This window comes from Anas platyrhynchos, chromosome W, assembly GCF_047663525.1.
Source record: "Anas platyrhynchos isolate ZD024472 breed Pekin duck chromosome W, IASCAAS_PekinDuck_T2T, whole genome shotgun sequence".
Lineage (NCBI taxonomy): Eukaryota > Metazoa > Chordata > Aves > Anseriformes > Anatidae > Anas > Anas platyrhynchos.
Genome location: NC_092620.1, coordinates 1,394,455 through 1,408,442, shown reverse-complemented (window position 1 = coordinate 1,408,442; position 13,988 = coordinate 1,394,455). Strand labels below are relative to the sequence as shown.

General features: G+C 44.2%; 1 long non-coding RNA gene across 1 annotated transcript; it reads right to left on the bottom strand.

Annotated features, from left to right (window-relative positions):
- Positions 1-2,492: 2,492 nt before the first annotated feature.
- Positions 2,493-7,050, bottom strand: LOC140000583 (uncharacterized). The gene is made up of 2 exons (XR_011805628.1): positions 6,430-7,050; positions 2,493-3,021 (listed from the first exon to the last, which is right to left on the bottom strand). It is a non-coding gene; the product is annotated as an uncharacterized lncRNA (long non-coding RNA).
- Between the last annotated feature and the right edge of the window lie 6,938 nt (positions 7,051-13,988).

Here is a 13,988-nt window from a genome sequence, read left to right as displayed (position 1 = left end):
ACCCCCATTCCCCCGTTCCCCTGCCCTGCTCGGGTGGGGGACGAGGTGGAAGAGGGTGGATGGAGGGGAAGGTGCTTTTGGTTTCTTTCCTTTGTTTCTCACTTCTCTAGCTTGTTAGAAATAAGCAATAAATCTTACTATCTCCCTATGCAGAGTCTGTTTTGCCTGTTACAATAATTACTGTGTGATCTTCTCGTCCTTATCTCAACCTTTGAGCCCTTTTCATCATATTTTCTCCCTGTTCCTCTTTGAGGAGGGGGAGTGACAGAGCGGCTGTGTTGGAGCTCGGCTGCCCACTCGAGCGGAACCACGACAGAGGCGTATCTTGCAATGCAAAAAAGACTATTCGTCCCCAGATCACTGTTATAACTATGCTGTTACATAATTTGATAAATGTAAAAATGTTCCTGGATAACATTCTGTGGAGTTGCCACATTGTATGGATTACTAATGACGGTTTAGCTCTATTACTACCTTTATTGCAGGGCAGGAGTGCAGAGCCGCGGATTACACTACCAAATGACCATCGGCAGGCTCTTTCACAAATAGCGTCTAAGGTGCAGCCGGCACTGCCTGCAGCCATATAGCAGATGTTACACTCTCTTTCCTAATTAGCAATCATGTGTCTCATCCATTTGTGGTGAATGGTCAGTGGCAAAAAGAAAAGGGGGAGAGTAAGGGGCGACAAAGACAGAAACGGTATCAGGAGGATGCCACTGATACTCACAGCAAGGGTAATAGTAGTATAAGTGACACAGGTGATGGCAAGGGTGGAATGATAGGGCAGCATTTTTGAGTTCTGGAATGGTTTTTCCTACATATTCAGCCTAAAATGAGTGTTCCATATTCTCCCACGGGTCAAGTGATGGTTGATCGATCACACCAGGTTTTAAAGGAATAATTAGTGAGATTAAAAGAGCTCAAGAACATCGATGAACTGTTGTCCGAGGCACTGGTTGTCTTGAATCACTTATGTTTGACTAGGGACCAAGAAGACCCTCCTGCAAGCATTCATTTTCAAACAATAAATATAGCAGCACCAAATGTGTTACCACAAATAAAAATGAATTACCGAGATCCTGCTACAGGAACCTAGAAAGGGCCATACAGGTACAGAAATACAAATAACACCTGTGGTTACAATGACACTGCTAGGCAGGGTTTAGGGGCTTATGGCACGGAGACAAGGGGCAACAACTATAGCGTTTGGAACAATCATACAGCTATGGCCTTACCTCCTGATGTTTTTCTGATTTGCGGGGATAGGGCCTGGCAAGGTATCCCTGCAAATGCTATCGGATGTCCATGTTACTTAGGTAAACTCATTGTATTTGCTCCTAGCTTGTCACAGTTGCATGAGATCACCAGACATAAATGGGCATTGCTCACACCGGATTGCAATGATAATGTTGAATTGCTTGGTGTTGCAGCTAGAGCAGCACTGGCAATTTTCGTGCCAGGAGCAGCAGCTGTGGCTGCACTTAATAATTTGGAAAAATTGGTATGCTGGGCTGAGAAGCAAGCCCATGCCAGGACAGAGATACTTGAGGAGATGTTACCAGATCAAAATAGTCTGCGACATGCGCTCTTACAGGATCAAGCTGCTATTGACTTCTTGCTTTTGGCTCAGGGGCATGGGTGTGAGGACTTTGAGGGAATGTGCTGTTTAAACCTTTTTGATCATAATGAGTCAATTCACAAATCCATTACTTTCCTGAAAGAGCACATGAGAAAGATTCAATATGATATCAATCCTTTCGATCAATGGCTCACTGATTTGTTTGAAACGATGCCTAGATGGTTACTGGGATTAATCAAAGAGGGATTAAGGATTCTGTTTGTTGTGGTGTCAATCATCATTGCATGTTGTATTGTAATAAATGTGGTTAAAGGGTTACTTGCAAAACTGTTCCATTGGGCTTGGTTTGCTCAAAAAGAATAAGGGGGAATTGTTGAGGATTTTTTGAAACAAAAGCAAGGAGGCCATGGCTTGTTGCAGCTGAGCAAACCAAGCTACCAGGACGACTATGAGAAGTTCCCATGACAGTGGTCCCACATCGCCCAATTGAGGAATTTAGAAAAATATTGTTGCCAGCAGCTGGCTTCAAGGACAAGGTCTACGTGACTGCTAATCACAAGGGGGTTGTTTTCTTGCAGGTGGGGTTGTTTTCTTGTAGTTGTTTGTCTGAGTGCTTTTGACCAATAATCTTGTGTGAAACACTGTCCACCCCTGTTAAGTTCACTATAAAAGTCAGGCTATTCGGGTAACAAGGAGAGAGCATGATCTGACCATACTAGTGTCTGTCGTGTGTTGCCGACGGAAGGAAGACCCAGCACATCAATATGAGTGAACAGTGAACTTCAACTTTAATGGATAGCTCAGTCGCCTTTTATCTAGTTTGAACATAATCAACTCATACATATTGCAGAAACTAAGCTCAGGATTGGTTAACACTTCCCGGGCTTTTTCGTCTGGTCCTCCTTCTTTTGGCTACCTGTCCCACCTTAGGGACTTTCCCGATGGCCCAAGGGCATCGTGTCCTTGAGCCTGATTGGCTCTCAGCCAGCGGTGTACGTGCCAAGGCTCATGTGAGTTGAGTACGGTGCTTCACCAGCCCATTGTCTCCCAACTGCTCAACATTCACATGTCCCGCCTCACTTAACGATTCCTCCACAATTCCCCCGTTTTTATTTTGCAGCAACTATAATCAATATAACTATAAGTAGAAAACGAAGTTCCTCTTTGACGAAGAAAAAACCATCCACCCATGTTCCCAAAAACAGATTTAAACCAACCTTCAAACCAACTATCTTGTACTACAATTTTTTGCGTATGATCCCTTAACCATTTCAAACATAATCAACTCATCAACAAAGGATCAGACGCAGCCAGCCGTCATTGTCAAAGATAATGCAACCAAAATCCCTTGTGCCGTTAGATCAGCCATGGTTGCTGTTATTCGTACTTGATGACTTTTCTTCTGGCTGGTTTAACACATCGACTAGGAACCCAGGTTGGCCCTGTAGGGGAAGAGATACACACATAACCTCGCCCCATATAAATCACATCAGCAGGCCCCAGCCATTGTCCCGTTTTCATATCTTGGTACAGTACTCTCATAATACATTTATTATCATTTTCAGACTTAATGTAATGACATGTCGCGGGTGGTTCCTCATCATCTCCAAATACACACAAATGATTGAGAACAAATAAGGTTTTATCCACCCTCTCTCTAATATCTGTAATGTCTTTAAACTTTTCCAAGTACTGCTTAACTGTTCCATTAGCCCTTAATGAGTCTTTATCTTGGGCTTGTAAAATTTGGTGTTTCCAACCATGCTCATCCTTCCAAGTCACTGCAGCAGCTTGAGAACGTTTTCCTGCGTCAGTGAAAACTGTCACTGCATTCTTAAGTGGGATAGACGATCGTTTTGGCTTAGTTATCCATCCCTGGTTTTCCATCCATGTCAGAGAAGTTGATTGTAAGGTTTTTGCTACTATAGTAGCGCCATCCTGTAGTAGTGCAGCTTGTAACTCATCAGAGTTTTGTATATACCATTCCAAATCGCCTGGCTTCATGGGTAACCAGATAATATTTGGAGGAACCCCATCCACTTGCAATATTCGATTCCTCCCCTTCTTTACTAATTCTGCTAATGTTGCAATTTTTTCTTGAATTTTTCGTCGAGGTTGTAACGGAGGAGCTATCCATTCTAATACCACAGTTTCTCCTCCCTTCTCCCCCGTTTTTATTTTTTTGCTGTGTTATGGCACCCATCAGGCATTTTGAGCCACATAGAACGGTAAGATCGAGTGGCTTATCAGATATACGTCGATGCGTTACACTCGTTGTGATCAAAGATGCGATTTGTTGTAGTATTTCTTGTTGTTTTTCTGATAGTGTCACTTTTGAAGCAGGATCAGTTCCTTTTAATAACGGCCGAAGGGGATTTAACAGTTCATTCGGAATCCCGACTACTGGCCTGATCCATTGTAAATCTCCCAGCAGTTTTTGAGCATCATTAAGAGTTTTGATATCTGATTGGATTGTAAGTTTTTGAGGCTGAATGGTGGAATCTGTAATTTTCCAACCCAAAAACTTCCAGGGACTTGTCTCCTGAACCTTTTCCGGTGCAAGTATGAGTCCCATTTGTTTTAAGGTCAGTGTTAAGTCATTTTTCTGTTGTAGACTTGATTCGAATGTAGGCCAATGTGGTGGCCAACTTTGCGCACTGATTATTGTCACATCTGCGCCAGTGTCCAACAATGCCTCAGTTTGCAGTTTCTCATCCTTTAAACATACTGTGATTTTTTGTCGTGGTCTCTGCTGCATGCCAAGTGTTAATAACGCTATTTTTCCTGTGGAGCCAAATGCTCCAAGTCCTCGGTCCTTATTGACCATCGGTGGTAGAGATGCCGCAAGGTGTGGCAACGGAATTAATTGAGCTATCTTTGTATTCCGTGGCACATGCATTGGAGGAAACATTGCAGAAACTATAATCTGTATTTCCCCACAATAGTCTTTATCTATAAGTCCAACCAATATTTGTAATCCATTCAAGGTAGCAGACAATCTTCCGATCAATAAAGCTCCTACAGGATCACCATTGACAGTAACTGGTCCCATAACTCCTGTTCCTACCCTGGTGGGTTTAGAGTCCAATAACGTTACATCTACTGCTGTTGCCAAATCCAAGCCGAGACTCCCTCTGGTGACTGGTCGGAGGTAAACGGTGTCGTTCCGGCCGCTGTGGTAAATGCCGCTTTTTGTGTCGTCGCGGGGCGGTCCTTCCCGCTGCTCTGGCCGTTTCCTGACGCACCATACCGACAGATTGCTGTGTTATGCGTATTGGATTGGCAGTTCTGACACCACACTGATCTCGTTCTGCACTCTCGTTTCCTATGTCCGGTGATCCCACAGCGAAAACAACGCAGTTGCAGTGAAGACCCTCGGCCAGTAGGACGGCCTCCGGGCGTTTGCAAAGGAGCAAGGGCAGCGAATATTTGATTCTGCGATTGCTGTGCAGTCTCTCTGAATACCTGTGCCTGTTCTTTCATGCTATTCCCTAGTTGTTTTATTACATCTACCAGCATAGCCTGCGGACCCACGGGTACCTGAGCCATCCTTTCTAAACCCTCTTCAATTGTCCAAGTTCCCGGTAACGTAGCTAATATACTACGAGTTGAAGGGTTGCAGTTTTGAATTGCACACTGCTTTAGAATAGTGCCCTTTAGATAATCAGGTACCCCAGCCGCTTGTATTGCGTTTGCTACTCGATCAATAAACAACCCAAATGGTTCCTCCCTTCCTTGCTTGATGCCCATATAGGATGGTATCCCCCCTGGCTCTCTAATTTGGTCCAAGGCTCTTCGAGCCAATCTCATTGATTCTTTAGCTTTGTCTGGACCCAGCAATGCTTGTGTCTCCAATCTATAATATGGTCCGAGTCCCATCAATTCCTCCAACGTGACACCATACAATGGATCTCCAGGTGCCCTTATTACAGCTACTGCCTCTTGACAAACACTTTGCCAATGCGCATTAAAAAGAAGCTGTTGATGTTGTGTTAGGATCAGCTTCATTATACCACGTATGTCCCCGGGGAGCAATATATTAGTTCCCCAAATATAATCTAACATTTGCCGAGTAGGTTCCCCCTTTAAACCAGAATCATTTACTGTAGATCGTAATTGAGTTAATAGTTTCCAGTCTAAATTTGTCATATTAACGGTCACATTCCCCTGTGCATCTGGTGGAGAGTATACTACTGGAAAAGCTTGTGTTAACTGTGCTGCCGTTTCATAATTCCCTTCACGCAGTGCCTCATTTGCTATTTGCCTCCATAGACCTGCTCTTCCCTGCACCCCCGTTGTGAAGGGATTTATATTTGATGGCCTTTCACTTGCTCCTTTCTCACTTTCTATTGGAGCAGTTGGAGCTGTTGGTAGTGAGAGCTCCTCCTCTGCTACAGAGGACATTGTCACAGGCACCCCCGAAATTCCCGAGGCCCCCTGTGTAATAGTAGAAGTTCTAACGGAAGGTGGCAACGGGCAATCTGTTCCTTCCATATTTATTTGCTGTGGATTAACATTACTAACCCTGCTTGGTGGTCCTAACCACTCTGTTGCAGCAGCGGCAACTCTTTGTTCATCTTTATGTGTGGCTAATGCATTAGCCACTATTCTCCATGGCCTCATCAAATCTCCCAGTAAACTTAACATCGTTCCTAACATCATCAAACAATTTATTTCCAAATTTACGCCACTCTGTTTGTTCAAAAAACTGTATCAGGCCTTGTAAAACAACCCTTAGCTAGCCCATATACTAATAACCCTGGCAAATCTTTTTCTACAATCTGTATCTAAAATGCTCCGCTTTTCTAAAAAGCATTTGAGCAAATAATACGCCGCTTATCTTTTCATACCTTTATATACGTCGGTTGCAGCCTTTGCAAAGACCTCGGCGGCGCTTTTCCGGCGGGACCCTAAATAGGCTCATCCCGGGTGCGGGGACCTCCACGTCCTTTTCACCTTCCCGGCGCGGGTGCGGGGATTCTTGTCCCTTCCACCTCCTGGGCTGCGTTGCAGGACCGGCTTCTCCTTTATTCCGTCCAACCGTGGCCCTGGATCACTGCCAGCAGTGTCCAAATCCTGTTCAGACTTGTCCCTGTTCGGGCGCCAATTTGTTGCCGACGGAAGGAAGACCCAGCACATCAATATGAGTGAACAGTGAACTTCAACTTTAATGGATAGCTCAGTCGCCTTTTATCTAGTTTGAACATAATCAACTCATACATATTGCAGAAACTAAGCTCAGGATTGGTTAACACTTCCCGGGCTTTTCAGTCTGGTCCTCCTTCTTTTGGCTACCTGTCCCACCTTAGGGACTTTCCCGATGGCCCAAGGGCATCGTGTCCTTGAGCCTGATTGGCTCTCAGCCAGCGGTGTACGTGCCAAGGCTCATGTGAGTTGAGTACGGTGCTTCACCAGCCCATTGTCTCCCAACTGCTCAACATTCACATGTCCCGCCTCACTTAACGATTCCTCCACAGTCGTGCTTTCGTCCGTTCTTCTTGCAACATACCCTCAAGATAAAAAAAAGAAAAGGCAACACGATGTAATGAAGTTATGTTGTCAATGGGGAGGCAGAAAGAAGGAATGAAGAGGATCAGGGTAGTGAAACGGCGACCAGGACGGGAACAGGCACATTGATTGATTGATTGCCTCATGAAGATGGGTTCGGCCAAACTCAGCAAACTGCTCAGAGAAACTCTTACTGAAAGTTGCTGGAAATGGGCGCACCAGAGCTGTGAAGAAGCTCAAGCTGAGAGAAGAGGACCCGTGCACACAACTGCCCCTCGCTGGTAAGCAGTTGCGCATTATGGGGAATCATACGTCCTTAGAAACAAGGACTGTCCTGGTAACCTTGCAGCTTGTTCTCTTTATTAACAATCGGACAGTTTATGAGCCTGAAACATGGGACCAAATTGATGTTAAGGTGTGGGACAGAGTACATCCCCTAAATTTATCCAAGCGGCTACTTCAAACAATGACTCTGTACTTGTGAAACATGATTTTGCTCGACCGATAGCAACTAGTCCCGCTAGTTGCTTGCAGTCTACTCCCAGTTTTTCTAAAAAGCGCTGTATTAAATCTAGGGCTACTTTGTCCTCCATATTCCTATGATTTTTGCCGGCACTATTTTCCTATGATGTCAGCCTGCACTATGGCAATATCCTGCACTATGGCAATATCCCGGGAACCTTCCTGTACTATGGCAATATCCTGCACTATGGCAATATCCTATGGCAATATCAAAAGGAAAGCGCACAATATCCTGTAGTCAGCCTGCACTCGCTTTGCAGCGACGCTGCGTCTCACTCACACAGCACAATCGCACACAGAGGCCTCTGGCACATCTCATTCATACCACAAGAATATAATTTAGAATAACCAAACAAACAAGTATTGTCTCTGACTGTGTTCTTCGTGAAGTGACTTCTAACACTTTGTTTTAAACCCTTACCCCTACACAAATACTTTCAACACAAAATACCTGGACATTTAAAAATAACACATACAATTATTAACACTCCAGTTAGTATCCCTCCAGCAGCCGAAAACATACCGTTTGTCTGCAGCTTCAGGAGATCTTTGCTCCTGCGGTGAGCAGCTGAGAGTGGAGTCCCCTCTGAGTAAAACACTCAGGGTGCACCTAGGGGCGTCCACGCCGCAGCCGATCCCTGCAGCCGAGCAGAGTGTCTCCTCAAGTATCTCTGTCGTGGCATAGGCTTGCCCCACTGCTGCATAGGCCCCCCACTGCTACTGCCATTGAAGGCTTTTGCTGTTACGCCCCCTGGTGACCTGAACGTGCCTTTTGACCTAGGCCCTATTGGCTTTGAAAAGGAGATGGATATGCTTTAATTCGATCCGGGAAGAACAGGATACATAAGGCCTGAAGACCGAGTTGCTTGACAACGGAAAGCGAGACATATTGTTCAAAAGGAATGAAAAATGGAGCATATCATGGAACATAAAGGATTGTTTGTTATCTTTTCTTATCGTACATATGTATAGGCATACTCGAGTTTAGTAAGTCATGGAACTTAAAGGATTGTTTATTATCTTTCCTGATTGTACGTATGTATAGGCATACTCGGGTTTAGTATGTAAAGCAATGTTCTATATATTTAGAATGTTTGATGTTGATTCAAAGATCGAAGCCGAAATTTTCTAAGTGACGAAGTATCCTTTATTGTCAGCACTGGATGCACGGGGGTTAAATCCACCTAACGTGCATGTTCAAAGTAACAAACTATCTCATATTTATACAGCAAAACAATGAATATTCTATTAACACATATATATATTCATTACCTAAACCCGCCTACTCTCACTTCATATGCTAATTAGCTTATCAGTTCTTGCACTTGCGCAAAGCCTCCCAAGAATTGTGGGTTGGGGTCTTCGGGATGTGGGCAGTGGACTTTGGGAGGAAGACCTTAGGTCTTCCTCATGATGTATTTTTTACCTTTTGATAAAGAATGCCAAGTTGGCTGAAGTTATCTCAAGTTTCAGCCTAACTGAGCGTTGACAGATAACGGGATGTTTCAATTAACAAGATTCTTCAACATAATAGAAGGTTGGCTGAAGTTATCTCAAGTTTCAGCCTGAGTGTTGACAGATAATGGGATGTTTCAGTAAACAAGATGCTTCAACATAACAGAAGGTCGTCAGATAATAGATGTCGTATATATTGTTCTCATTAATTTTTAACCACAAGATTTATTCTATCCTAAAGTGAGTTTATACAATATCATTCCCCCCTTTTCTGGAAAATCTAGTAAATTCTTTTACTTAATACGAAAATTTTTCTTCCCAGTCTTTATGATATGTACTCCTCAATACCTTGCCATGCACGTTTGTCAAGGAGGCTAATATGGACGTTCGTTGTAACAATTTCCAATTCCAAACAAGTAATACAAAAGACAATATTAAACTTATACCTACTAATATCAATAAAACAATAATTGGGTGACTCAATGTGTTCAAAATCCCAGGAGCAGTTGGCGACCATCCAAAGAGTGTATCCCACCAGTTGTGATTTGTGTCTTGTTTTACTCTTTGCAAAACTCTGCTTATTTCCTTTGTATCATGATGGACAGTGATTAGAGTCTTCTCTCCATTTTCATGAATGCCTTTTAAAATTTTGATCAGGTCTTGGTGTTTAACTACTTGCTTCACTAGCATGAGGTTCATCCCAATAGGTGTAGGTAGTAACTTATGATACATTGTGTTGTTAGACTTGATCAGCTGGTGGGATACCACTGGTGCCAAATATAGAAAATCACACCCGACGATTCTAACAAAGTTACAAATGCAAAAGTTAGGATGATTTTTGCTAGGGGGATCTATGTTCTCCTTACCTACTTCTACAAAAGCACAAGCAGTTCTTAAACACACACACCCTTGACCAACATATACAAGCACATTCTTTTGGCTAGTATTTGGATGAATTTCAAAGTGGCAAACACCTTGATCCGTGTCAAAACATACATCCTGAGCCTCAATTGTATTGCTTTCACAAATAAATCCTTGTTGTTCCCAGGTAACACATGATTCTAGATTTACAGACTGCCATTTCCCATTCTCCATCCGTGCCCATGTTCTATGCTCCGAAGGACAGAGCACTGTCTTCTCATGGTTTAATCCTAGTGCAATGATGGGGTGGATAACATAAACTGTGGCATCACATATAGTAAGCACAAAGAAAACGGACTCCAAAATCAGTAAGATTTTAAAGTAGGTATGTTTATTCAGCGCTGGGCAGCACTGGGGTAGACCCACCAACATCGTGCGCACCTGACGCGGCAACTTGCCTTGGTTCTATGCAGTAAAGAGTTACATATGCATGAAGTTTCACAATACGCCTATACATATGCATAACCTGTCCCCGCTTCATATTAAAATTAGTTCAAAGGAGTCATTTCCATAAACTCCTTCCATCTGTGCTTGCGCAGTGTCTCCTGGTGATGGTTGTCGGGGGTCGTGGGGATGAAGATTGATGACTCTTCCTCGTCACCGCTAGTTGACCTCTTGTCTTTGCGCACTCAGTTGCTCCTTGGCTCTTGTCCATCTGCAGGACCAGTTTCTGCCAGTTTCTTAAGATAGGCTCACACTCTTATTAGGAGACTGACCTTGGCAAAGAGGCCCAAGGCTTCTTGCTTTAATTAATTTGCACCATCCTAGTTTCAGATGAAGCTGAAACCATCAACAGTTTTAAGAAAATTTTGGGGAAAGACCTATAGAATGAAAGGAAGTACAGATGTATAAATACTTTAATGGACAGAGAACAATGGTGATGAGAATATCTATATACTAAACTGTGTGGGACCTGAGTCTAAGACAAAAATGTTATGGAATAAGGGGTGGATGTTGTGTTGGGTCTGTCTGGGCTGGAGTCACCTTTCCCTGCAGCAGCCCACACAGTGCTGTGCTCTGCACTCATAGCTGGAACAGCACTGATATCACTCCAGTGTTGTGTCTATTGCTGCATAGTGCTGGCACAGCATCAGGACTCCCTCCAAGCCCCCAAGAGCCAGCAGGCTGGGGGTGGGCGAGTGATGAGGAGGGGACATCGCCAGGGCAGCTGACCTAAACCAACCAAAGGGATATTCCATAACACCTGATGTCACACTCAGCAATAAAAAGGAGGGCTCTCATGGGGGAGGGGCTGTTCCTCCTGAACAACTGCTATGCGTTTTGAGGCCCTGCTTCCCAGGATGTGGCCGAACATCGCTCATTGATGGGAAGAAGAGAATTATTTTTTTTTTTTTTCCTTCTCTCTGTGCTTCCACGCGGCCTTATTGTTTCTTTTGTTTCTTTTCTTCCCGTTCCCTTTCCCTTTAATTAAACCTTTCTCATCTCAAACCTCGAGTTCTCTGTGTTGTATTTTCTCCCCCTTCCTCTTTGAGGAGAGGGGGAGTGAGAGAGCGGTCGTGGTGGAGATTGGCTGCCCACCCGAGTAAAACCACCACACATGCACAAATGTCCTGGGTCTGTCCCCTCCCAGCTCTTACTGCACCCCCAGCCTGCCTGTTGGCAGGACAGAGCAAAAGGCTGAGATGTCCTTGGCTTAGTATAAGCACTGCTCTGCAACAATTAAAACATCGGGGTGTTATCAGCACTCTTCTCATCCCAAGCCAAAACACAGCATTCCACCAGCTACTAGGAAGAAAATTCTGTTCTAACTGAAACCAGGACAACAGACAACTGTCGAACTTTCTAAATATATATAGAACATTGCTTTTACATATTCACAAGAAATCCAAGTACACCTATAAATATGTACAATCAGAAAAGGTATCAATTGAAACATAAACATGGGAAAGTTTTCCGAGTTCTGTCAGGTGTTTAACAAACAATCCTTTAAGTCTATTACTAAGGACTTGGGGGAGCATAGTTGGAGTTTGTAATCCTGGTTGAAGTGCTCCCCATATCTTCATTAATTTTTCTCAGCTCATATAACAGCCTCCATTTTCCATTCCTTTTCTTGATTACAAACACCAGAGAATTCCAGGGCTAGTCATGGGAACAATATGTCTCGCTTTAGGTTGTTAAGCAACTCAGCCTTCGGGCCTTATGTATCCTATTCTTATCGAAGAAAAAACATATCCATCTCCTTTTCAAGGCCAATAGGGCCTAGGTCAAAAGGCACGTCCAGGTCAGCAGGGGGCGTAACAGCAAAAGCCTTCGATGGCTGTAGCAGCAGAGGGGCCGACGGCGTACCAGTCAGATCAGTAAAGGAGCCTGCTGCTCCCTCACTGTCTGGCAAACCACACGTTTCCGACTGTGGTCCCACATGGCTCTTTAAAGCCTCAGAGATTGCTCGCCAGGTGCCGAGCAATCCCACTGCAACCTTGTCGTTTTTAGTTGCAGAGTCCCACACCTTGACCTCAATTTGGTCCCATATTTCAGGCTCATAAACTGTCCGATTGTTAATAAGGAGAATTAGCTGTAAGGTTACCTGGAATTCTCTGGTGTTTGTATTCAAGAAAAGGAATGGAAAATGGAGGCTGTTATAAATCATGGAAGATATGGGAGCACTTCAACCAGGCCAGTTATGCTCCCCCAGTCATGGACATTGATAGTAATAGACTTAAAGGATTGTTTGTTACCTTTCCTGATTGTACATATGTATAGGCATACTCGGGTTTGGTATGTAAAAGCAATGTTCTGTATATTTAGAAAGTTTGATGTTTGTGTGTGTGTGTTGGTAGAGTGTAGACTCCCCGAGCACCCAGCACTGTTTACTTGCCTTTTATAAATATTCCTTTTATAAATATTACTAAATTCAGATTGAGTTGAGACTTCATTTATAACAACTCCAATTAATATCCCTGCAGCAGATGAAAATATTACCCAGATAACCTTGTCACAATTGTGAGAGGCCCGCTTACCCTTCTCCTGCTTCTTATACAGTCATTAGCAGGTCCGTCCTGGCTCCCAAAACTGGGATGCAGCTGTAACCTTGGATTTGCTCGATCTACTCCCAAGATCGCTAGCGGCTGTTCCATCGGTCAGCAAATCCCCCTTGACCACTCCATTGGTCAGCCTGTAGGGTACCCTCCTCCCTTACAGGGACTATGCTGCACGCCAGACGTCTCTGCACGATTTACCAGCTGTCCCAGCCACGCGTACGACTTACAGGCTCTTCCTGTACTGTTACACATACCATTTGTCCACAGCACAGCAGGTCGTTGTCTGCCCCTGCAGTGAACAGCTGAGGAGCGGAGTTCCTCCAGGGAATTGTGGCTGGCACACACTAGGACGTCCGTGGCGTGGCCACTCCTCTGGGCAGGCAGAGAGCCTCATTCTCCTCTTCATTATTGATTCAAAGATCGAAGCCGAAATTTCTAAGTGATGAAGTATCCTTTATTGTCAGCGCTGGATGCACGGGGGATCCTTCCACCTAACATGCATGTTCGAAGTAACAAACTATCTGTCCTGGTTTCAGTTAGAACAGAATTAATTTTCTTCCTAGTAGCTGGTGGAATGCTGTGTTTTGGCTTGGGATGAGAAGAGTGCTGATAACACCCCGATGCTTTAATTGTTGCAGAGCAGCGATTATACCAAGCCAAGGACATCTCAGCCTTTTGCTCTGTCCTGCCAACGGGCAGGCTGGGGGTGCAGTAAGAGCTGGGAGGGGACAGACCCAGGACAGGTGACCCAAACTAGCCAAAGGGGTATTCCATACCATCTGACGTCATGCTAAACAATATATAGGGGTGGCTAGCTGGGGGGAGGGGGCCGGACTGCTCGGGGTTAGGCTGGGCATCGGTCAGCGGGTGGTGAGCAATTGCATTGTGCATCACTTGTTTGTACATATTATTAGTGGTAGTACTATTATCACCATTGTATTATTATTATTTTATTATTATTGTTATTATTATTTTCCTGTCTTATTAAACTGTCTTTATCTCAA